We start from the raw sequence: 23,005 nt of genomic DNA on the forward strand, positions 1-23,005 counted from the left end.
TTCTTCTAGGAGATGTTTAACATTTACCATAGGGCCTCGCAAAATGTTGGTGCATTATAAGTGCCTAGAAGTCATTGAAAAACTTTTAAGATATGAAGTAGGTGATGTAATAATTATTATAAAACAAGTGTTGATATAATGACAGACACTTGAAAAAACATAAATTGTGTGTGTGTGTGTGTGTTTATACACACATTTTGATGTCAAACCTAACGTGGCCTGTCCATTAAAACCTATATTTAAATATCGGAACACATAAAACAAACAATAATAAAATAGTTACATAGCTATCATCAAGACCCAGTTTGGTGCTATTTTCACAACTACTATAAACAAATATTGCATGAGCCATTTTTTCAATATTAACTTTAAGACATGGGGAAATGCTAGTAAGAAAATCATTTTCAACACAGCCGTTGACAGTTTGTAACAGCAGTGCCTAATGTAACTTGGGAAAGACTACCCTGAAATGTTTTGGGTGACTGCATCATGTATATTTGCAAATGTGGCAGCACACAGCAGCTCAAACTAGATAAATTTCTGATCCTATCTAAAATCTCGGGCTGTATTATATTACTTGATAGTAATAGATTTTGCAATTAGCATTTCTTATTATTCCATCTCAAGATCAAACATTTCTGATTTTCGTACTTTAACTATATTTTGTCATAAATGCTATTTATTAATACAGAAACATGTTTTAGACAAAATATCTGATAAGCCACTGATTTGATATATTTTTCTCTTATAAAGCATTGTGCTTTCCAGATCGGTGATTATGTACTCAACATGTTTCATAAATGAATTTTGGTGTACAGTTATGCCAAGTACAGAAGTTCTTCCAAAGCACTTTTTTTTTCCTACATACAGTTTGGAAATCTCTTCATTATTGTTTCTAGTTGCTAAGCAACACCCCCTCTTTGCCTGTTGCCATGGTTCCCCATGAATCAGGGATGACACAAAGCCATCTGTTTCAACCAACATCCCTCCTTTCTCTAAAGTATGACCTGCTCTATTCATCCAGAGGCAAGATGGAGTAAGTTAAATGTGACTTAGGTAGTTGTGAGAGAAAAACTTATAAGGTAATTCTTTTTTTCTTTGAAAAGTAATCATTTCTTTAAAGAACATAAAATCACTTATGCTGCCAAAATGCAATATTTACAATAAACTGAAAGTACAGTCTGAAATAATAAAGAAGAAACAAACAGTAAAACAAAACCAAACAAAATAGCTTCAGGTATTTTAAACTAGTGGTTTTATTTCCTTTAATTTACTGTGGTGTTTACTATCTGTAAATGTACTTCCTAAAATCACATTTAAAAGAATGTTTGGAATATATAACTAGCACAGCCAACTTGTTTAATCCCATGGAATCTTTGAAATAGAAATGAACAAATTGTCACTAGGATTATCCTGAATAAAAATTGGAAATTGTCTTTGTTTTCATTTTCCCAAACCAAAACTAATACTATTTCTTGGACTCCTAACTAGATGGTTTCAGAATATGCCTGGAGATATGGCTACATTGAGCTTGAAAGTTTTACCAAGTATCCTTTATAGATCCATAAACATTTATAAAGAGAGTGCTATTCTCAATAATTTGTTCAGAGTCTGTAACTAAAAACAGTAAACTTTCACTTATTTGGGATGTTAATAGTTTTGGAGTTTACCAGAGTATTTTTTTTAGCACAGTAAATGTGAACAGTGCCCTTCATTCATAATATTCTATAACATATTGCCATAATTGTAGTACCTTTGTTTTTTAGCTCCATGTTGTTGCCTCTCATTTTAAAATCATTTCGGGGCACCTGGGTGGCTTAGTTAAGCATCCGACTTTCGCTTGGGTCATGATCTCGCGGTTTGTGGGTTTGAGCCCCGTGTCGAACCCAGGCCCCAGAGCCTGGAGCCTATTTCAGTCTGTATCTCCCTCTCTCTCTGACCCTCCCCTGCTCACGCTGTCTCTCTCTCTCCTAGAAATAAATAAAAATTAAAAAAAATAAAAAATTAAAATAAAATCATTTCAAAATCCCAGTGTTAAAAACAGATTTTTAAGTAAGTGAGTTCTGGTGATTCACCTTTGTATATTTCTCTTCAAACCGCTTGGCAAAATGTATCAGAAACTCACGGACTTGCTTTTGGGGCCACATCTGAAAATGCCTTTCTTCTCTCTAAAAATAATGCAATATTTATAACCAAGCAATTTTTGGTTACTGATTCCTAACCTGATTATATGTGTATGTTTATGTATTTGTAGAGTAGTAGTACTTGAACATCAGGTAGAATGTGTGTCTGTTACTATGCTGCCTTATTAATCCTGAAAAAACAAAAAGGTAAGATCAGTGTTATAATATTTTAGTTTTATGACACACAGATGTGTTTTATTCAATATGCATTTATCAAGGAAAACGAAAGGCATATATTTCCATTGAAATTAGGTAACTAAATCTGTAGCACTATCTTCTTAACACCTATGATTTGCCTCAGATTTTCAGTAATGCTTTCCTGTATCAATTCCTACTATTAAATTTCCTTAAGCACTTGCAAGTAAGATTTAAAAAAATACAATCTACTCTAAGACCATTTTAATCACACTTAATACTTTAATTAGATCAATTTTCAATGTTTTAGTGAATATTTTGGATTAATTCCTTGGACTTTTGAACTATATATCATATTCTTTATAGGACACAGAATTCCCAATATCTTAAAAAACAATGTTTCTTTAAATTTGAAAAATACTCCATATTAAATGTGGGCTTTTCTGTTTATAGAGGACAATGTACAGTATGTACCTTTTCAGATTTAGAGATTATGTTTGACTTGGTGTTCTGACACTGTTTTGCAGTGAGTTTATTTGTTAACTACGTATACTGAAATGTTTAATTAAGCCTTTGCATCTACAATATAGATTGTTTTGATAGCATTTTATATCCAAAAGGAATTTGTGGTTAAATATCTCATAACATTCATCCCTCTTATGAAAGTGTGTCTTGTTGGAGAATATAACGCATAGTATTTCTTCAAGTATTGAGGTGAAATGTTTTGACATAAGTATACACCTATGAACCATCACCAAAATCAAAATGATAAATGCATTCATTAGCTCCCTAAAGTTTCCTCAAACCCCTTTGCACTCCTCTTTCACCTCTCCCTGCCCCAAACTGCTCCTCTCCCTCACCAGTCACTCTGTTTTCTGCCATTATATATTAGTTTGCATATCTTACAGTTTTGTGTCAGTGAAATTATATAGAGCGTGCTCCTTCTGTTTGGCCTCCTTAACTGAGCATAATAACCATTTTGAGATTCCTCCATATTTCCATGCACATATTTCATTCTCTTGCACTGTTGAGCAGTATTCCACAGCATACCGCAGTTTTATTCATTGACCTGTGGATGAGCATTTGGTTATTTGCAGGTGTGTGCTGTTCCAAGGAAAGTTGCTATGAATACTTGTTTATAAGTGTTTTATGCGCATATGCTTTCAATTTTTTTGAATAAATATCTGGGAGTGGAATGGCTATATTACATAGTATGCATGCTTAGCTTCTTAAGAACAGACAAAATGTTTTCCAAAGTGATTGTACCCTTCTCATTTCTGTTCCCACCAGAATTATATAAGAGTTTCTGCCCTTGTGTATCCTCATCAGCATCAGAATTGTCTTTTTAACTCTAATGATTCTAATCATTAAGGCGATTTGTTTTTCATTTTATGTCGTTAATGACAAATGAGGTGTAGCATCATTCTGTGTGCTCCCTTGCCATCTATATATTTCCTTTGATAGTCATATCTAAAATATATATTTTGTCTATTTGTATTTGGTTAGTTATTTTCTCATTGAGTTTTGAGAACCTTTTATGTAGTATGGATACAAGTCTTTTATTATATGATTTGCAAAGATCTTCTTCTAGTTTTGTGGATTTGTTTTTTCATTTTGTTTTTAAATTTGATGAGGCCCAATTATCGAATTGGTCATTTGGGGACCATTTGTTTTGGTGGCCTGTCTAAAAAATCATTGTTTAACCAAAATAACAGGAGTTTTCTCCAAGGGTGTCTTCTAGAATTTTAGATTTTATGGTTTTATAGTTTTAGATTTTATGGTTTTAGATTTTACATTTAGGTCTATGATACATTTGAGTTAAATTTTTTATACAGTGTTAGGCTAAGTGTGGAGCACAGTTAATTTCATTACATATGAATATCTTGAAAGTTGCAGCTCTGTTTGGTGAAAAGATTTTCTATACATTTACCACTGAATTGGCTTTATGCATTTGTCAAAAATCAATTCTTCATCCATTGTCTGTTTTTGAAATCTGCATTTTGTTTGTTGATCATTTTGGGTATGTTTACTCCAGTGCCAATCTTAAATATTTGTTTTATGATGTTTTAAGATTAGGTAGTGTTAGTTCATCTTTCAAAAGTTATTTGTAGTTTGATGTCTTTTGTATGTATGTTTATATGAAATTTAGGGTCAGTTTGTCGATTTCTATAAAGAAACCTGCTAGGATTTTGGTTGGTTTTATTGATTCTATGTAGATCAGTTGTGAGAGAATTAACACCTTAACACTTGAGTGTTCTGACCCATTAACGTAGTATACATCTCCATTTATTTAGGTCTTCTTTATGTTCTCAGAGTAGTACTACTTTTATAGTTTCAATGAAAGACTGTCAGAAAAATTATCAACATTTGTGTCAAATATATCCCTAAGAATATTGTTTCAAGTATTTTATTTTTATTTTAAATGTCTGTAATGTATAGGCATATAATTGATCTCTATATATTGATTTTGTTTTCTGCAACAGTACTAAACTCATCTAGTAAATATTTGTTAATTTTATCAGATTTTTCCTTTTTTTTTTTTTGGCTTTTAAAGTTATTTTCAAGTTAGGTAACATACAGTATAGTCTTGGCTTCCAGAGTAGATTCTCATGATCTATCACATACATACACCAGCCCGAGCTCATCCCAACAAGAGCCCTCAGTGCCCATCACCATTTTCCCCACTGCCACAACACCCCACCCTCCTCAGCCTTCAGGTTGTTCTCTGTATTTAAGAGTCTCTAAAGGTTTGCCTCCCTCTCTGTTTGTATCTTATTTTTCCTTCCCTCCCCCTATAGTCACCTGTTAAGTGTCTCAAGTTCCACATATTAGTGAAATCATATGGTATCTGTCTTTCTTTGACTTATTTTGCTTAGGATAATACCCTGCAGTTCCAGCCACATTGTTACAAATGGCAAGATTTGATTCTTTTTCATTGCCAAATAGTATTCTAGTGTGTGTGTGTGTGTGTGTGTGTGTGTGTGTGTATCTAGTATACCACCTCTTCTTTATTCATTTATCAGTTGACAGACATTTGAGGTCTTTCCATTATTTGGCTATTATTGATAGTATTGTTGTAAACATTGGGGTGCATGTTCCCCTTCGAATCAGCACTCCTATATCCTTTGGATAAATTTCTAGTAGTGAAATTGCTGAGTTGTAGGGTAGTTCTATTTTTAATTTTTTGAGGAAACTCCACATTGTTTTCCAAAGTGACTGTAAAAGCTTGCATTACCACCAACAGTGCCAAAGGGTTCCCTTTTCTCCATATCCTTGCCAAAATCTGTTGTTTCCTGAGTTGTTAATTTTAGCCACTTTGACCAGTGTGATGTGTTATCTCAATGTGGTTTTGATTTGTTTCTCCCTGATGATGAATAATGTCGAGCATCTTTTCATATGTCTGTATACCATCTGTATGTCTTCTTAGAAAAAGTAGCCATTCATTTCTTTACCCATTTCTTTACCGAACTGTTTTTTGGTGCTGAGTTTGAGAAGTTATTTACAGAATTTTGATACAAACCCTTTATCTGATATGTCTTTTGCAAATATCTTCTCCCATTTCATTGGTTGTCTTATAGTTTTCCTGATTGTTTCCTTTGTTGTGCAAAAGATTCTTATCTTGACGAGATCCCAAAAGTTCATTTTTGCTTTTATTTCTCTTGCCTTTGGAGGCATGTCAAGTAAGAAGGTGCTGTGGCCAAGGTCAAAGAGGTTGCTGCCTGTTTTCTCCTGTAGGATTTTGATGGTTTCCTGTCTCACATTTAGGTCTTTCATCCATTTTGAATTTATTTTTGTGTATGGTGTAAGATAAAGTGGCCCAGTTTCAATCTTCTGCATGTTGCTGTCCAGTTCTCTCAGCACCATTTGCAAAAGAGACACTCTTTTTTCCATTGATACTCTTTTCCTGCTTTGTTGAAGATTAGTTGGCCATATGTTTGTGGGCCCATTTCTGGGTTCTCTATTCCATTGGTCTATGTGTCTGTTTTTGTGCCAATACCATACTGTCTTGATGATTACAGCTTTGTAATACAGGCTGAAGTCTGGGATTGGGATGCCTCCAGCTTTGGTTTTCTCTTTCAACATTACTTTGGCTATTTGGAGTCTTTTGCAATTCTTATAAATTTTAGGAATGTTTGTTTTAGCTCTGTGAAGAACGCTAGTGCTATTTTGATTGGGTTTGCATTCAGTGTATAGATATCTTTGGGTAGCATTGACATTTTAACAATATTTTCTTCCAATATGTGAGCAGGGAATGTTTTTCCATTTCTTTGTGTTTTCTTCAATTTCTTTCATAAGCTTTCTATAGTTTTTAGCATAGAGATCATTTACCTGTTTGGTTAGGTTTATTCCTAGATATTTTATGGTTTTTGATGCAATTATACATGGGATCGATTCTTTGATATCTGTTTCTGTTGTTTCATTATAATTGTATAGAAATGCAACCATTTTATCAGATTTTTCTACCTACATTATTTTTCCTCTGTAAATAGAAAGTTTTTCTCTTTCCTTTTATTTATCTTTTTTTTTTTTTCCCTTGAGATAGAAAGAGAAACAGAGTGTGAGTGGGGGAGGGAAAGAAAGAGAGGAGACACAGAATCTGAAGCAGGCTCCAGGCTCTGAACTGTCAGCATGGAGCCAGATGTGGAGCTTGAACTTGAGGACCACTAGATCATGACCTAAGCTGAAATTGGAGGCTTAACTGACTGAGCAACCCAGGCACCCCAAGGAGGTTTCCCCCTATTCATACTTTGCTTAGAGTATTTATCAGAAATGGATGTTTGATTTTGCCAAACGTTTTTCTTGCATCTATGGAGATGAGTATATCTTTTTCATTAAAACATTTTAACATGGCAAAATATATTGATAAGAGTTTTGAATGTTAAACCAAACTTGTATTTATGACATAAACTCTACATGATATATTTATTGTCACTTTATATTTTGCTGGATTTCACTACATTAACTTTTGTTTAAGATTTTTGCCTATAGGATCATGAGGGATATTTCTTATAATGTCTGTCTGGTTTAGAGCTATGCTCATAGAATAAGTTAGGAAGCCTCATCAAATTATTGAAGATTTTTATAGAATTGTTATTATTCCTTACTTAAATGTTGGATAGAATTAACTAGGAAGCCATTTGGATCAGAAGTTCTCTTTGAGGTGGACCAGGATTGCTCAGTTGTTTAAGCATCTGACTCTTGATTTCAATTCAGGTCATGATCTTATAATTCCTGGTATCAAGCCACATGTCAGGCTCTGTGCTGATAGTGCTGTGGAGCCTGGTTGGGATTCTGTGTCCCCCTCTCTTTGCCCTTCCCCCACTCACACATACACTCTATCTCTCTCTCTCTCTCTCTCAAAAATAAACAAAAAATTTAAAAAAGCTCTCTTTAAAACACAGGTTTTGGCTACAAATTCAATTTCTTACATAAATATGGGACTATTTTTCCCCTATTTTGTTCATATTCTCATGTATGTTCTTAGATTTCTCCACATATCCATTCTGTACTATCCAATCTAGAATCCCCACAGTCTTAACAAATACCTCTCCTGGTCTCAGTACCTTAACTGGTGGTGTGACCCTGAACTTAATGTTAGGTGATTCCCAGGCCAAGATTACTGCACTTATCTTTTACTATCAGAGTTGGACAACTGAATATTAAGAATGTCCAAGTGAACCAAAATGTTACCAAACTTGCATCTTCCCCTGCCTCCAATGTGTAACAGAAGCCTTACATCTAATTAATGTTCCATCTCAGTTAACCCTCCCTGAATGATATTTCACCTTCTTGCCTGATGGTCCTTTGACACAAGTTGTCTGAGTATCCAATAGTCACCTGTAGCTTTTGGTGAAAATGGGCTGGTCAAGATGCTAGACTTTAAGAATTCTTGTATGTTTCCACTTATCTTTTTATTATTTTTTAAATGTTTACTTATTTTGAGAGAGAGACAGAGAGACAGCACATGCAAGTATGGGAAGGGGCAGAGAGAGAGAGGGAGAGAGAGAATTTCCAGCAGGCTTTGCACTGTCAGCACAGAGCCTGATAGGGCACTTGATCTCAAGAACCATGAAATCATGACCTGAGTGGAGATCCAGAGTCAGAAGCTTAACCAACTGAGTCACCCAGGTGCCCCTCCACTTGTCCTTGTCTTTGACATGTAACTTTCAGAGATGTTCCCTGGGCCCAGTCTCTGCCCCGGAGTATTTACATTACAAATAGACTTGAGTCCAGACTCAAAGAAGAGAGCAGATCCAGATAATCTGTAGTTTGAAGCAGAGCCTCCATCCTGGGCTCATCCTAGAACATTTAACTCTAGCCAACCCCAAGTCAATTTGAATGATTAAAAAAAAAAGTGTTTAAAGCTATTTTGACTTGGTTTGGTAAACAAATCTAACCTATCCAAAAATTGATACCTGGAAGTGGGGTGCTGATGTAACAGAAGTCTAAAGTTTGTGGCAATGTTTATGTTTTTTGGAATTGTGTGGAAAAAAAGTGGGCAAATAGAAGTCTAGAAAATGACAGTGAAATTTTTATATGTGCTTGGGAAAATGGTTAACTAAACATTACTGGAAAATCATCATATAGAGATTTTATTTTATCATTTTATTATTATTATTTTAATCATGGTAAGTATACTCTTTAATCTCCATTCTTTATTTCCTCCAACCTCATCTACTTCCCCTCTGGAAACAATGAATTTGTATTCTGTAATTAAGAGCCTGTTTCTTGGTTTCTCTCTTTTTTTCATCTTGCTCATTTGTTTCGTTTCTTGAACTCCAGATATGAGTGAAATCACATAGTATTTGACTTTCTTTGACTTATTTTGCTTAGCATTATACTCTCTAGCTCTACCCATGTTGCAAATGACAAGGTTTCATTCTTTTTTTATGGCAGATTGTATTCCATTGTATATATATGCCACATCTTCTTTATCTGTGTGTTGATAGATACTTGGACTGCTTCCATAATTTGATTATTATAAATAATGCTGCCATGAACCTAGGGGTGTGTGTATCCCTTTGAATTAGTATCTTTGTATTATTTGGGTAAATACCCAGTAGTATGGTTCCTGGATTGTAGGGTAGTTCTATTTTTAAGTTTTTGAGAAAGCTTCATACTGTTTTCCACAGTGGTTGTACCAGTTTGCATTCCTACCACCTGTTACAATTTTTTACGTAATTCCATTGTGATCAGAAAACATACTATGTGCCTTAAATTATTTTAAATTCATCAAGATCTATATTATGGGTCACAGTATGGTCTGTCTTAGTAAATGCTCCATGTGCGCTTGAAAGAGTAGCATACTCTATATGCCTGGGGGAGAGTATTTACAAATATCTACTAGATCACCTTGGTTGATAGATTTATTTAAATCTATTTCTTTACTGATTTCCTGATAATGATTTGAGACTTTTTTGTGACTATAGGTATTTAGTCTATGAGACACCACAGGGGCTCTTTAAATAGCATCCAACAAATTTTGATATATTTAGCTTTTATTTTAATTAATTTCAAAGAAACTTTCTTCTCTTGATTTCTTTTTTACCCACTGGTTAGTTAAAAGTGTGTGTTGTTTACTATCCACATATTAGGGGGAATTTATGTTTATGTTACTGATTTCTAGCTTAATTCAATAAGTCTCAGGGATCATATTTACTATTACATACTATATGTTAAATTCATTGAGACATGCTTTGTGGTTCAGAACATGGTCAATCTTTACTAATATTCACTTATCCCTTAGAAGGGATATATATTCTGTTGTGGAGGGTTTTTATAACTGCCTGTTAGGTCATGTTGGTTGATGGTACTGTTCAGGTCTACTGTAACCTTGCTGATTTAATGCAATATCTACTATTCTATAAAGTACTGAGAGAAGGATGCTGAAATCCCTGAGTGTGATTGATTTGTCTTTTTTCCCCCCAGTTTGCTTGATTTTTGGATCTCTGTTAGGTTCATTGTGAAACTCTGTGATTAGGTACATACATATTTTGTGTATGTTAGATGGGACTTCATGTTAATTAAGCATTGAGTCTGGCTAATTATTCCTCACTACTGGAGAAAGACCACTATGAATATTCAGTGTCATGTGAATTTTGAGATTTGCCAATAAGATTAGTAGGAATAGGTACTATCCTTAGCCCCATTTCGGTTCTCCTGTATAGTTCTCTTTAATCCTTTCAGATAGTTATTTACCCAGCCTTAGGCCATTTCCACATGTGCTGATCAAAACTCTATTGAACATTGTCTGCACGTCTTTTGGGGTTCTCTTTGTATACCTTTGTTTCTCTTATTTTGTGAGACTTGCTTTCTTGGTGTTCCCGGTCTCTGTCTCTCTGTCTCTCTCTCTCTGTCTCTCTGTCTTTCTCTCTCGTCTATCGAATTGTCAAAGTTCCTCATTGTTCCACTTTTATTGAGGTATTATTGATATACAGAATATTGCATGTGTATAATGTATATGTTCTGATGAGATGGATATGCACACACCTGTGATTCTTACATGAGGTGTATCAAATAGTCAAACTTACAGAGGCAGATAATATAATGGTGGTTGCTGAGGGATAGAGGGAGGGGGTTGCAATAAAGATGAATAAGTTTTAGAAATCTGCTGGGCAACGGTGCCATTCTTAATTTCATCCCTTCAGCTGTGGGATTCTGCTGTTGTCTGTGCTGGTTCCCCACCGTGGTGGATCCTACAAGGTCTTAAGCACTAGGCTGGACCACTCGCAGGGCTTGCTTATCTCATGCATTTCTCATCTCTTAGGAATGTCCTTTGCCTGTTGTCCAATGCTTTGAAAAACAATTTTGTATATATTTCTTTGTTTCTGTTTGTTTCAGGTAAGAGGGACTATGTAATCAATGTTATCTACTTGCTGGAATCTTCTTTATTTATTTTGATTTTTTAAATTTTCCTCTTCCCCCCTCTTATTTTTCTCATTTCTTAGGCTTATTTGCTCTTGCATTACTTCTAGTTCATCTTAATTTTTACAGTGATTTTCTTTTGTATCTACTTCTATTTGTCATCTCATTCTGAGTTTATTTAGTTCTGATTTATGTTGTACTTTAATTTTTTTTCTTTTTTTGCTATCTTCTGTAACTCATTTTGAGAGAGTATGTTAATCATTTAAATCATTTTTGTGGGAACATCTTTCTGGCATACTTTTATTGTTCATTCATAGGGAGATAATTTTCCTTTTACTTCTCTGTTCTTATAGCACTTTTCTTTAAGATTTACACTGATACTATTATGTTCCTCATTTCCATTTGAAATTAGGTTTTCTAACTCTCAGAAGGGAGCATGGTTCAGGACATTTTTCTAATGTCACAGACTTCCCTCGTTATATTTATTTTGGGTATTTTCAAAATATTTTTGCTTGTGTCCTCAGATTTTCTGGTACTGTTACTTAACCCCATATGGGGCTGGATCTCTTCTTCCCTTCTGTATAGAAAGGAACCTAGTGAAGACTCCTAAGACACCGCATGTCTCTAGCTCCTTCAGTTCTCATGCGATCCCCTTGCCTTCACCTAGCATTGGAGTAGGAAAGCCCTCTCATTTTCACCTGCTTTTTAGTGAATATCTGTCGGCTATCCTAGTACCTTCCTTTCCTCAGGTACCCCAAATTCTATCTGAATGCTTTCTTCTCTAGTACACAGATGTTTTTAACTGCACACGTCTTGTATGTATTGCTAGTTTACCAACATCTGCTCATATTTTGGGGGAGTTGGAATAATTTTTCACTTCGTGTTGTTGTAAATGTGGTCCAGGAGTTTTGGGTTGTGCTCTTTTTGTTATGTAAAAATTCAGCATTTGGGGGAAAAAAACAAAAAGGCTTCTGTCTCTGTCAATGTCATCTTTCCGAAATTCCCCTCTAGCAACTTTTAATTTCTACATTTATATTTATCTTAGCCTTTTTTCCTCCAAAGTTTTCCATTGGGAAACAAGTGGGGAAACTTGTTTTTTGCTGGCTTTTATGTCCTTTTAGGTAATTGATGTTGTAATCACAGATATCATGGCTTAAAACACAAGGTTCATTGTCTCTTATTCCTTTGTCTGTAGTGATCACCTTCTTGCAAAGCAGATTGGTGTGTAGTTCCTCACAGTGTCATTAAGGAGTGTGAAGAAGCAGAGAGGAGTGTTGAGACACAGAGAGTCTATGCATGGTTAGGTTTCATTTCATCTCACATCATTAAAGCAACTGTATTTGCTTCTGTCTTTTCCTGGTTGTCTGCCAAATTGCTCTCAGATTTTTGTGTTTTCTTCTCATCCACGTTCAACAGAGCCTCCAACTAATGGCTCTCATAGATGTCTGGAGGGTATTTTAACTTCTATAAACCTTTTTTTTTTTTAATATTTTTATTTATTTCTAGGAGAGAGAGAGAGACAGCGTGAGCAGGGGAGGGTCAGAGAGAGAGGGAGTCACAGACTGAAACAGGCTCCAGGCTCCGAGCTGGCAGTCAGCACAGAGCCCGACGCGGGGCTCGAACCCACGAACTGAGAGATCATGACTTGAGCGAAAGTCGGACGCTTAACCAACTAAGCCACCCAGGCGCCCCTATAAACCTTTTTTAAACTGTCATCTTCTTATGTGATTTTGCCTATAAGCCCTGATTTCAGTTATTATAACAATGAAAGTATTAGATTTTAAGATAGATAAATAAAAATCCTTTGTTATATTCAAGTAGATCATGCTTTTTGAGGGAAGGAGTCAGGATAGGAACTTAATAAAATGAAGCACTGGGTGCTATGGGAGTAGAGGAATCTTCACCAAACTCCAATTCTACATAATGGTCTAGGAGATGGCTTTATCAAAGAACAGAATGGAGAATTAGTTTATGTGTGTGTGTGTGTGTGTGTGTGTGTGTGTATTTAAATGGAATCATCTTATTTATTTTATATTTTATTCATAGAGTGCATGAACAGGGGAGGGGTCAGAGGGAGAGACAGAGAGAGAATCTTAAACAGGGTCCATGTGCAGCAGGCTTGATCTTATAACCCTGGGCTCATGATCTAAGCTGAAATCAATAGTCAGATGCTCAATAAACTCAGCCACCCAGGAACTCCATCAGTTTATGTATTTTATATATACTATATGTTGATATATAGAGAAGCTGTTGCTAAAAACTATGCTAGTCTGTAGGAAATACATGTAAAGATCAATTAATAAACTAATAGTTAAATCTGAAAATGAAGATTTCATCAGAGTTTTTCACAACTTTATAACATAATATACTATTTACACACTATATTTTAATTTTTTTTGGATAAGTCTTCTCTAGTCTTAAGTGGAGTTAATTAATTTAAATTAATTCCTGTAGCATACTTGAATATTTGATAACTTTTGAAAAAACATGTGATACTGAAGTAAAAATTATTCCCCCAAATTTACTAATAAAATAATGAAACCAATCTTATTTTATTTAAATTATACTAAAAATAATTAATTCTGCCCTAAGTTTCCATATAAGTGGAATACTAAAATGTGAGAATATAGAATACAGTCAAATTCTTATTTTAGTTCAATCTCTTTCAGAGGAAAGGTAACTAGAAGGAAGCTTTGATAAGTCATTTTATTCAAAGTTCTTTAAGTGTGTTAGTACATTAAAAATAATGTTGAAATATAAAATAAAACCAAACCATACCAAATGAACAAACAAATAAACATGGAGGTAAAATCATGTGGTCTCATTTAGGATTGTATAATTCATCCATTCATTTCACAAATATTTGTTTTCTTTTTACTATGTGAGAACAACTGCATATAATACATTCCTAGAAATGACTGACCATAGCTAACCATGTAAATATAAGAGATTCCCTAAGTGACCATGCAAGACTGAGGAAAAAATTGTAAAGTGCTATGAGGAAATTTTGAGTGGATCCTAATCGTGAATGGGAGAACAGTGTTGACTTTTCTGAGGAAAACACATTTCAGCAAACCAGTTAGGTAAGAAGAAAAGGAAAGGCAATCTTGTCATGTGAACTACATAAGTGAAAGCCTTAAACAGAGAGACAAAAGGAAATTGCAAGACAGAAGCCAGCATAAATGAATCATGTGGAGCAATTCAGGGGGAGGGTGGGGAGGTGATAAGAAGCAGAAGCCTCTGCTATATTAGACTTATTAAGAATGAGGCAAATATAACACTTTGAGCTTTATTCTAAGAATGATGTGTCTTTTAAAAATGATCAGATTTACATTTTAGGAAGATATTGGTGTAACTTGTACCTCCAGTGAGTGCTTAGTAAGGTCTTGTCCGACAGACCTTACAGATAACAACAATAAATTCTGAACATAGCATAAAAAGCAGCTCCCTGAAGGCTGTCGATAGTGAATAAACATAGTTTCTAGCAGGGAGGACAGGCTCTGAGGAGATGAGCTAAATTTGGTGCTTTGCTGTTTTTTCCTGATTTTATTCCAAATAACTACTCATAAGATAGTATGGTTAATATAGGTAAAATTGTCTGGTATAGATATTCTTAAAGCTATTAAGGGTATTAAGATAGACTTTTTTAATCCAAGCCAAACAAATTTAGTTTTATTTATTTATTTAATCTTCGAGGCACCTCTCTATATTCACCCCAGATTAATAATTCTGGTAATCACTTATAACATCATAAATTCTGTTATGTCGTTACATATACAATACTGCTAGTCTGCTTAGTACCTCTAAAATGTAGTTTCTTTTCTGTAGTTTGGAGATAAAATCCTAAATCTCAGAAGCGTAAGTTGTTCTGTGTAATTTAGTGACAGATAAGTAGTAAAGCCATGTGTTTAAACATAGGTTTCCATAGTCCCATAACTGTATGGTCTTTCAATGGAGGACTTGTTGAAGAAAAATATTTAAAGTTTCTAAACACATTCCATTATGACAGAGATCAATATGAAGTTGAGCAAACTCAACTCAATATAGATTTTTAAAAAATGACTTCTATGTTGACAAAAAACACAAGGGTGAATTATTCAAACATAGTATTCTAGAAAACTAAAATCACCACAAGGGAAAGCTTATTGAAGGTAAGTTGGATCAAGAGCCTCAAGTGTAAGTGAGGACATGGGTCACTCCTACTTCAGAAATAAGCTTCAGCTACTTCTAGGAAACAGTTGTCCTGATTGACAGTTCAATTTTTATTCTATAACTAGCTACCTCAGGGTTGGCCTGATTTCCACATTGCTCCTCCTTTCTGAAACATACCTTAATTGATTAACTGATCTTTCAGTGAGATTTATATTTAAGCAAACATGGAATTTAGGATGTGTACTTACATTTAGTGGTACTTAAAGACCACTATCTGGTAAAACCATATTCATTCATAAATTTCAATGGATAGGGATAACATTATATGTTTGTTCTGGGCTAGGCATGGATGATTTTTTTTATTATTGTTATTATTATTATGAATAGAATACTTACCTGAAATAAGTAACTCTCTTGACAAATTTTTAAGTATACAATACAGTATTACTAACTATAGATGTAGTGTTGTATAGTAATTACCTAGAATTTACTCATCTTGCATAACTGTATCTAGAAACACATTGAACAGCAACTGCCCCTTGCCTCCTTCCTCATCCCTGGCAAGCCATAACTCTACAGTCTGTTTATGTGAGTTTGAATATTTTAGATCATTTACAAAACAGCAGTTTTTAAGCATTTGTCCTATGAGTGGTTTATTTCACTTAGCATAATGTCCTCCAAATTCACTCATGTTATCATATATGGTAGGATTTCCTTCTTTTTAGAGTACAAATTATATTCCATGGTATATCTGTACCACATTTACTTGATGCATTCATCTACTGATGGGCATTTAGTTATTCAATATTTTGGCTACTGTGAATAATACTGCAATGAAATGGCAGTGCAGATAACTCTTAGAGATTCTGATTGTCATTTTTTTAATATATGCCCCAAAATGAGATTGCTAGAAAATTTGATAGTCTCTTTTAATTTGGGGGGAACTTCCATACTCATTTTCTCAGTAGCTGTACCATTTTACATTCCCACCAAGAATGTATGAATGTGCCATTTTCTCCACATCCTCACCAATGCTTATTTCCTTCCTTCCTTCTTTTCTTTTTTCTCTTCTTTTCTCTTCTCTTCTCTTTCCAGCCATTTTAACAGCTGGAAGTGGTATCTCATTGCTTTGATTTGCATTTCCTTAATGAGTAGTCATGTTTAGCATATTTTATACTCTAGTGGTCATATCCTTTACACATTTTTAAAACAGGGATATTTGTTTTTAATGATATTAAGTTGTAGAAATTATATATTTTGGAGACTAATCTTATCAGATACATAATTTGCAAATATTTTCTCCAATTTTGATATTTTTTTTTTACTCTTAATTGTTTCCTGTGCTGTGCAGAAGCTTTTTAGTTTGAGGCACTTTCATGTGCCTATTTTTGCATTTTGTCTTGTTCTTTTGACGTTATATTCAAGAAATCATTACCAGGACCCACGTCATGTAATTTCCCCCCTTTGTTTTCTTCCCAAAATTTTATAGTTTCAGGTCTTAAGTTTAAATCTTTAATCTATTTTCAGTTGATTTTTGTTGTAAGATAAGGACCCAATTAACATTCTTTTGCATGTGGATATGTAGTTTTCCAAACACTATTGTGGAAGAGACTCCTTTTCCCCTTCTTGGCATCTTGTAAAAGTTTAGTAGGCCACATATTCATAAGTTCCTTTCTGTATTCTGTTCAATTGGTTTATATGTCTATTTTTATTCCAGTGTCAGACTGTCTTTTTTTGTTTTTATTATTTAAAAAATGTTTATTATATTGAGAGAGAAAGAGAGGCAGAGAAAATGGGAGAGAGAATATCCCAAGCAGGCTTCACATTGTTAGCACAGAGTCCCACTTGGAGCTCGGTCTCATGAACCAGGAGATCATGACCTGAGCCGTGACCAAGAGTTGGACTCTTAACCACTGAGCCAGCCAGGCACCTCCATACTGTTTTAATGACTGTAGCTTTGTAATATATTTGAATTCAAAAAAAGTGATGCATCCAACTTTGTTCTTTTTTCTCAAGATTGCTTTGACTTTGGTGTCTTGTGGTTACAAATCAGCAAATCAAATTGACCAGCACATTAAAGGATCATACATAATGACAAAGTAGGATTTATCATTGAGATGCAAGGATATTCAACATAGGCAAATCAAATAATGCAATATACCACATTAATGGAATATAGGATAAAAATCACACAGTCCTTTCAGTAGACGTAGAAAAAGCATTTGAGGGACACCTGAGTGGCTCAGTCACTTAAGAGTCCAACTCTTGATTTCAGCTCAGGTCATGATCTCATGGTTCATGAGTTTGTGCTCCGCATCAGGCTCCATGATGACAGTGCAGAGCCTGCTTCGTATTTTTTCTCTCTTCCTCTTTCTCTGTCCCTCCCCTGTTCTCTCTCTTTCTCAAAATAAAAAATAAACTTAAAAGAAAAAAAAAAGAAAAGCATTTGACAAAAGTTTAGAATCATTCATTTTTAAAATACAAAACAAAACAAAACCTGTCAACATATCATATATGAAAATTCCACAGCTGATGTCATACTCAGTGCAGAAAACTGAAAGCTTGTCCTCTAAGATCAAGAATAAGGCAAGGGTGGCCACTCTTACCACTTCTATTCAATATACTGGAAATCCTAGCCAGAGCAACTAGGTAAGGAAAATAAATAAAATGCATCCATATTAGCAAGTAAGAAGTAAAATTACATATTTGCAGGTAACATGTTATTATGTGTAAAAAACCCTAAAGATTCCACAAAGTACTGTTTGAACTAATAAATTCATTAAAGTTGTAAGATACAAGAATTAACATACAGATATCAGTTGCCTCTCAGTATACTACAAACTAACCTAAAAATTGTTAAGAAAACAGTCCCATTTACAGTATCATCCAAAAAAATACTTATGAATAAACTTAACCAAGGAAGTGAAAGACCTTGTCCACTGAAAACTACAACATGCTAATGCAAGAAGTTGAAGAAGACACAAATAAATAAGAAGACATCCATGTTCATAGTCGGGAGGACTTAATATTAAAATCTCCGTACTGCCAAAAATCATCTACAGATCCCATGCTATCCCTATCAAAATCCCAGTAGAATTTTTGACAGAAACAGGAAAAAAAAATCCTAGGCAGGGATGATAATGAACGCAATAAATATTCTTAATAGAATGAAATAAAAACTGAAATTGCAAACAAATATAGACAACACATAAAATAATCCACTCTTAATGTGTTGATGTGTCTCAGACAAGATTTCAAACTATAACTGTTTCTCTTGCAAATACATACAGTTGTGAATAATGCTAGGTGATTATTTACTGAATAATTACTCAGAGAATATTACTATTTAAAAATTAATTATACCATCATTTTCTTGCAAAAGTAGATGCATGAAGGTTCAAAGCCCCAGGAACTGAGCAAAAGATGAACATTAGGGAAGAATATCAGTCCAGAAAAACTGTATTTCTCACATATACTGGCAGGTGAAGGATAAATGAGAGAAACTAGAGGAAATAACTCAATGTAACATATGTCTGATCAACATCTTCAAAGTAATGAATCATCTCTCATGGGAAATTACAGAATCTATCCTTATGTACATTTAGCATTACACTAACTCATTGATTCCTAGATTCCAGTTTGAATCTTGGTATATTTTTTTAGAGCTCATAGTCATACGAAAGTGAAGGGGTTTTTCTACCTTTTTATTCACAAGATTCTATAACTATTGAGAAATTTGACATGATCTAGTGTTGTTACATCTCTAAATAATTAGTACCTTATCTAACTATAAAAGTAGATACTATTAAGTTACAGACTTTAGTGTTTGTAGGTTTGGCTTCAGAATTAGCATGAGTTATCTTTTAATTACTTCCAAAGTGATGCCTTTTAATTACTTGGACCTAGTTACACTTTTATATTAACAAAGATTACCAAAAACAGTATCATTTAAAAGAAATCAGAGAAACCATCATTCATACTTACTATCTTGACAAAAAGTTTTCACTAAATAAGTGATCAAAGTATCCAAAGGAATATGTGAGTTAATATATTAGAAAGATTTACACATAGTATAGGAGTAAAGGAATGCCTAAAAATAAGTATATATTTTGAAGTAGGTCCTTCTGAAAAGTAAAGTAAGATTTTTTCTTTGAAGAATAAAGTTAGAAATAGTAATCTTCATTTTTGTGGCAATTAAACAAAGTGACAAGGCAAAAAAAGGTGAAAGCTGTAAGGTGAGAATGAGATTACCTTTGGATCCTCTTCATAGAAATATCTCCCCTATTGGTTAGCTACCAGTGGAATGATAAATAGAATCCAAGAGATTTATTAAAGGTTTATTTATGTAACTTTGGAATTAAATAATGCATGGCTGGATAGCCTATTGGGAACACTGTAAGACAGGGATAGAGATTAGTCCTTGAGGAAAGAGGAATAATTAACTGAAAATTTTGATCCTGCTAACTAAAATAGATGGATAAAGTAGTTAGTCATTTAACCAATATTTGTTTAGTATAAGGCAATAAGCTAGCTTCTACTAAATATCTAACGTTTTACAATCTTTAAAATCATAAAGACTTAATCATCTTAATTGACTTAATCATCTAAATTTCATTAATTGTGAATAGTATAAATAAAAAAATGAGAGCATTCTGAAGAAGCCTCATGGAAATAAAAGTTAACAGTATGGCTTCTTTGGAGATGAAGAACTGGAAAACAGTATGGATTCTAAATGAAAACTTAGCTACTATGTTTACTGCTGGCATATTTTCAGGCAGGATCAGTACTGCACACTCCTCTTGTGAATTCAATTTGTATTTTCCTACTTATTATTAAAGTTAAGTGTCCTTTTATATATTAAATGATCATGTAAAACTATATTCACTCTTTAATAGCAAATAAGTAAAATTATTTTGTTATAAATTATTGGTCTTCTCACTCTTAGAAATAAGAAAATGTGGTAACAACTTTTGTGTATCCAGATTTTATACTACTATAAGATGTCAAATGCTTTTTTAAAAATTTTATTCCTTTTTTTTTAAAGTTTATTTATTTTGAGAGAGAGTGGGTGAGGGCCAGAGAGAGAGGGAGAGAGAGAGAGACCTAAGCAGGCTCTACACTGTCAGCACAGATCCTGATGCAAACCTAAGCCTAAGTGAGACACTTAACCACCTGAGTCACCCAGGCACCCCTGGATGTTAAATTTGGATTTTATTTTGAAATACTTCTAGAATAAGTATGGCTAATAAGTTATAAATCATTCCAATTTTATCAAATGCAGTAGTAATTTTTCAAACACATAGGAATACAGAGAATTCTTTGAGGAACTGCTGTGTTCAAACAGATTTTTTCACCATAATATTCTTTTCCTTCTGTAAGTACTATGCATGATAAAACTCTGAAGTTAATTCTTCACAGGAAAATAGAAAGAAAGTGCAAGAGGATGACAAAAGAAATTAAAGATGAATATGCAAGTACAACAAAGAAACATGAGGAAAAAAACAGTTTATACAAAGACCTATTACTAGTCACACTTTGAGGAAGTTAGCAAAGTGAAGAATGCAATAAGTAAGAGGATACATAAGACAGTAATAAGGATGGTGTGGAATGCAGATGGGGAATAAAAAAGTAAAGATGATATTATTCCATTGTTCATTCCCTTAAATTATTCCCTATATCCATCATATCCTTTATCTGCTACATCACTGTGTTATAACTACACACCTTATAAAATGAAGAGTTTTCATATAGCTTAGGAGTTAAGGTATTGCTTCAGTTGCTTTGCAGTTTACATTATATGCTTTATATTTATTGCTCTCTCTCTCTCCTCTCCCATTCATCTTTGGTAGCTTGATCACCTCAAATATGAAAGAATCAAAACCAGCTATTTGTTTTTATAGATGATAAAAATAGGATTCATTGGTGTAAAAGTGTTGCGCAAAGCTCTACAGTTAGTTGCTATGATGAAATTAAAATGCAAGGCAGTGTTAATCCAAAGGTAGCAATATAGAATTTAGTGATAAATGTATGCAGTGACCTCATCTAGACCAGTGTGATTAAGGCAGAATGCCCTGTCATTCAACAAATACTTACCAAATGCTTGCATCCCTAATGTACTTTATACAGATAATGCAAGACTTAGTATAATTCATTTTCCATACTATCTCAGTCAAATGACTTAAATAGGCAAAAAAGAAAAAAGAATGTATACAATTTTCACTGTTATAAGTATGGAAGAGACACTATGGCTGTACATAAGAGAGACATTTCAGAAAAATTATGAATGTAAATTGGGAAAGAGTGTGTACTCAGAAAGATCAGTTAGACAATATGAGACCCATAATTTACAAAAGGAAGAGTTCAAGTTAGCCCATTAAAGCACTAGTCAACAGACAAAATATGTATTCTAGGTGAAATCAGTGACAAAAAAGATGAGCTAATTTCAGCATAGGTGGGATTCATATTAGTGAAAAGGGACAAGTAGTAAATGAGAGTGTCTCTGAGATATAGTATCAGGGTGATGAGTATTATGATGTTTTGAACTTATTTTATAAAATATTATTTGATACCATATTCTATTACATTGGGTAATATCATTGTAGTCAGGAATCATTTCAGTATAAGAAAACAATTTAAAAAATTAAAATAATATCTTTGTTAGGCTGATGATCTCTGATGACCAAGCTTTACTCACTTTTAATGATGTATATGTAATTTCATAAAGTCCAGTATCCCTGTGTTTCACCTCCCCCATCCTAAATATCTCTATGTCTCATCACTGTAACTCTTTAATATTATTTTATGGGTAATTAGTTACATTAAATGTTTGCCCCTACAAAGAGGAGGCAGGTTGCCAAAAAACAATATTTTAAGAAGATAATGCAGCTCTTAAGCCTGGAGTTTATAACATGAGGCTGGCTGGTTAGGTAGCACATTTTGAGACTTAAACCTGGCTGCAAACTAACATACTCATAAATGAGTGGACATCAAAATGCCCCAGAGGCAAAAAGCTATTCAACTCCTCTCCCATCACTGTCTGTAACAACACCATGTACAACAGCAGGGAAACACTGATGTAAGAGACACTGGAAATGTCTTGCGCGTTCTGTGTTGGGTAAATGGACAGTAGGCTCATTTGTGACATGGAGTTCTGGCATCTCACCAAAAAAAATGAAGGAAACAGCTTAAGCCAGACTTAATGAGAGGCTGGAACATGAAACTAGAAAGTGACCAGAAACTAAGAAACAGCTACAGTTTTTCACCTGCTTAGCAAAACTGTCATTCTTCCTTCTTTCTTAGTAGTTACTACATTCTCCTCATTGTTTGAAGGTTGGGATTGGGTTTTGGCACAAGAAAAAGAGGGAGAGACTATTTTGAGGGTACTCCTGTATTTATACCATTTAATATGGTGTTTTATGCATATTGGCTGTTCAATAAATATAGTTTAATGGTCCAGCATTTCTCTACACAATAAATGGCAAGTGCTTACTCCAGGTTTCTAAATGCTCTCTGAGGTTGAATATCCATGAAACATACTGGAATTTCCATGATCAAATTACTAATTCCTGGTAGAGAAACACCAGCCCTGTAGGATTTCTTTTGTTCAGTGTTCATTCAGTAAAATGAGTGAGAGCAGTTTCTTTTTTTTTTTTTTTTTTTTTTTTTTTGTT

At 34.0% G+C, this 23,005-nt stretch overlaps 1 protein-coding gene across 2 annotated transcripts in view; it reads left to right on the forward strand.

The window, feature by feature from the left end:
- The first annotated feature begins 950 nt into the window (after positions 1-950).
- The window catches only part of LOC144216064 (uncharacterized), a 224,854-nt gene continuing 202,799 nt past the window's right edge, over positions 951-23,005 (forward strand). The window contains exon 1 of one of the 2 annotated variants that reach the window (XM_077745334.1): positions 951-1,082. The gene's annotated coding sequence lies outside the window, so the exon portion shown is untranslated. The remainder of the gene's footprint in view (positions 1,083-23,005) is intronic. The other variant, XM_077745335.1, reaches the window with a different exon arrangement.

Source organism: Crocuta crocuta, unplaced genomic scaffold (assembly GCF_008692635.1).
Source record: "Crocuta crocuta isolate KB4526 unplaced genomic scaffold, BGI_CrCroc_1.0 scaffold439, whole genome shotgun sequence".
Taxonomy (NCBI): domain Eukaryota; kingdom Metazoa; phylum Chordata; class Mammalia; order Carnivora; family Hyaenidae; genus Crocuta; species Crocuta crocuta.